Source organism: Mchenga conophoros, linkage group LG5 (genome assembly GCF_057382185.1).
Source record: "Mchenga conophoros isolate Kocher_MC1m ecotype Shallow Benthic linkage group LG5, M_conophoros_male_GT1.1, whole genome shotgun sequence".
NCBI lineage: Eukaryota > Metazoa > Chordata > Actinopteri > Cichliformes > Cichlidae > Mchenga > Mchenga conophoros.
The window spans coordinates 17,323,681-17,327,664 of record NC_140530.1 but is presented as its reverse complement, the minus strand read 5'-3'; the positions used below and the strand labels follow the sequence as shown (position 1 = coordinate 17,327,664).

At 40.0% G+C, this 3,984-nt stretch overlaps 1 pseudogene; it reads right to left on the bottom strand.

The window, feature by feature from the left end:
• Positions 1–1,467: 1,467 nt before the first annotated feature.
• LOC146574222 (ammonium transporter Rh type B pseudogene) lies at positions 1,468–3,111 on the bottom strand (annotated as a pseudogene).
• Between the last annotated feature and the right edge of the window lie 873 nt (positions 3,112–3,984).

Here is a 3,984-nt window from a genome sequence, read left to right as displayed (position 1 = left end):
CTTCATTCTGAAATATGATCAACCTATCTCTAATAATCTGCTATGTACCACAGGCCTTCAAGCTGGCAATACTTAAACCATTACTTAAAAAGTCATCTCTGGTCCCCTTGTCAGTGGCACCTGCATGACCTGGGGCCGAGAGCTATATGCGAGCTGTCCTGGAACAACGGACGCCGGGGGGGCCAGGTGGCCGACTGCCAGACCAGCGTCGCCGGCCTCCGGAACAGCGTTGCCATCACCGCTGGAGACTTGGGCAGCCTCCGCAAGAGACACTGCCCTTTTTCCATAAAGAAGGTGATCCACTCAACATAAAAGCATGCACCAGCATTGTGTGCTTGATAAAAATCAGAGCACATAGCAACTTTTGAGAACAGTTGATGATTAGATAAAGAATTGTGTCAAACCTATCAGTTCATAAAAGATTGGTGATGTATTTAACCGTTGTAACAGTGGCATACCCATTCATACATGTAATCAAAGCAGGACATGGAAACTCACTTTACCTTTATATTATGATCTTCTCTTCTCGTAGAGCCAAGTTTAAAGTGCTTGTTTACATCCTCAGTTATCTTGTCTTATCTTGAATGAGATGATACCTTATATGCAGCAGATATATTATTTCACATTGGTCACTTCCAACTTAGGCCCATGATGCCCAGATAAAAAGTTGCGGAACAGCGTGACAAAACTTGCTTATAAACCATGCATGTATATTAAGAAGTCCCAGATGTCAAAAGTCCAGCTGATAACATAAACTCATATATTCTTTATGCTTTTATAGAGGCTATTTCACTTGTCCAGACAATAGTTTTTCAAAGTAGAGATGATTTTTTAAATATCACAAAACATGTGAAATACATGAAATTTGAAAATATTTGTAAAACGATGAAGTAGCACTAGATGGTGATGTTAAAAATGCTGAATGACATATGTTACCTTGATGATAATGATGATGATGAATTTCCATTAAAGGAGATTATGTTTTCATATAAGCTAATTTGTTCGGTGAATTCTGGAAACAGCATGTAATGCAGACATGACAACACAAACTGCGTTGTTGCTTGTTGTCATTGACTGAACCATGGGCCATACTTTGGTCTGGTGATTGTAAAGCACAGTGAGATTGTTATATAGACAGGACTTTTGTATCCTTGAGGCAATCTAGAGTTAAATCTGACACCGTAAAACTATGTCAGATTTTAGTACAGATTCCACTATCATGGTCGTGTTATGAAAATGTCATGTTTAGGCTTCTATTTTATTCCTGTCGTATTTGTAACACTTCAGTGAGTTAACAAATTATTTTATATCTATTTCTAAAGGGACGATGTGTGTCAAATATGCCCTGGCTTATTGTTGATATGTCTTCACACATTAATTCTAAATTTTAAAAAAAATCAAATGTTTAAATTAATTTCATTTTGACAAATGATTTATTTAAGCATATACCTTTTGCAAGAAATTGGATTCCACACATTTTTAAATAACAATAATGATAAAATGAATCATGTTTTATTAAACTGTTTATTTTAAATACATTATATTGCAAAAAAGTTCATATTTCAGCCTGTTACTTTTCCATTGCTTTTTTGTATGCAAATGCTAAGTGAGATTTATGGAAACAGTTCAGTACAAGTTAAAAAATATAAGGTACAAGAGCTCAGACTTTGGTGTCCATGGGGTTCATTTGCCCTTTTTCCTCATAGGTTAAGGGGGCTTCTACACTGGAAAAGTCAGATGGCAGCTCAAAGAAAAGCTCATCATTGAAGCAGTTCTTATCAGATGGAGATGCCAAGGAGGGAAACTTCATGACCAGCCCAGTGAGCAGACCACCAACTGTAGAGGCTCCGATGGTGGTAAAGACAGCCGCAACCTGGTACAGCGCTTGCTCCCGTGCAGTGCGTCCCAAGCCTGGCTTCAGTCCAGGAATCACCTTCTGCAGTTCTAGCAGCTGTGGATCTCCTTCGGGTGGAGCACGGTGGGAAAAGATCTGGTACATGCTGGGCCCGTAGGTTTCCTCAGTGGCGAGAAGGATGGCGCAGATCCCTGCTGTGGCCGATATGATGCCAGTCAGTCCGTGCAGGTTGTGAATACCACACTGGTCTTGGATCCTCATGCGATAAGCCATAAAGGGGGTCAGGTACTTGTAACCAAAGAAACAGGCAGTACAGCCCATGACGCCCAGTGCATATGCAGCTACAGGTGAAATCATCATGTCCACAGAAGCTCCAACTGTCACACCGCCTGCTAGAGTCACATTTTGGATATCAGCCATCGTGAGCTTGCCTCTCTTATTGAATAGTGCAGAGAGTGCAAAGGCAGTGATAGTGGATGAGGAGAGACCTATGAAGGTGTGGAGTATTGCTCTGTGCTGATCATCGCCTTTAAATGTAAGCGCAGAGTTGAATGAAGGCCAGAATACCCAGAGGAACAGGGTTCCCATTACAGACAGGATATCTGAATGATAACTAGTGATCTCTTTAGCATGTCCATCATTCAAACTTGGCCGATAGAGCATAAATGTCACTCCTAGACCAAAATAGCAGGCAAATATGTGGATAAGAATAGTGCCGCCTGCATCATTGATCCTAATGTATTGGAGTACAGCCCACTCTGTCACAGCAAATATAGGAATCTCAAGAGAAGCCATGACCAGTAGCTGAACGGGACTGGTCTTCCCAAGCACAGCCCCGAAGGAGATGAGCACCACAGCACAGGCAAACTCTGCATTCACCAGGTTGATCACCCCCAGGTGAATTTTCCCATCATAGTAAAACTGGAAGAACCCTTGCATCAGGATTGCCCACTGGATTGCAAATGTAGCTGTGAGAAAGTTGAAGACCATCCCGCCAAAGCCGTAGAATCTGAAAAAAGCCAGCAGGCAACCGAAGCCTATGAAGATCATCACTTGCACATCAGCAAAGTAGGGGTAGTCGCGATAGAGGGAGTTCTCCATGGGGCTGGTCTCATTGTTTTGCAGCTTTGCGTTGGTATCGTCATCATAAGTGACAAAGACAGCATAAAGAGCTATGATGATCACCTCAAACACTAACACAAACACTGGCAGGCTCACTTTCAAACTCACTGAGTCCTTCATGTTGATGCTCAGTATCCAGACTGCGACTCCTCTTGCTACAGCAACACCCCTTTTGTACTTTTCTCTTTTTTTTTAAAGATCAGATAAGAGCAGATAAAGGCATTGGTTAAAGAGAGTGAACACATGCAATGCAGTTATTTAATAGTGGATTGTTATTTAACAACTCGAGAGAACAATGTACTTTAATCCCTCACTGCTCACAACTGAGCTTATCTCTCCCCCTGTGGTTTTCCGTAACAAGTTCTGATTGGTATTAAATGTCTTTATTTTAAACTAATCATGCGGAAAAAAGAAACAGATATTAAAATCAAGTTAAGTATCACAATGTCATTTTTTTGTTATTAATTCTGATGGCAGGAACATTGTGGTTTATAGATTAAAATGACAAATGTACATGACCCGATGGCAAAAGTGATGAATTTAAAGTTTCAGGATATCGAATAGTTAATAATGCAAATAATCTTTACAGGCAATCCAGTGTAGCTAAATGCATAGAAGCCAATGCACAGCTTGTAATGAATTAAGGGCCTGTGCTGTTGATCTATGGTGGAAAAAACATCTTTCTGCTATTGCTGCTATTGATGAATTTTAGATGAGTGTTTTAATTTCAGCAATGGATAATAATGGGCATCATTAATTAGAGTTAGGAGGCACAGTGTGGCTGGCACTTTTTAAATATAGATACAATTCAAATAGTTTTACATGACAGAGTGGGAAGGTGACACAATCATGAACTGTCACACTTTTATCACTTAAATACAGCACAGCCATTTAAAGCAGTCACTGTGGGCATTGTTAACTGTGTAAATCGTTTTTTTTGGGGAAAATTAAGTGCAATAAAAATAAGAATGTAAGAAAAGAAAGTGGTGGTATTTAATATTTAAATA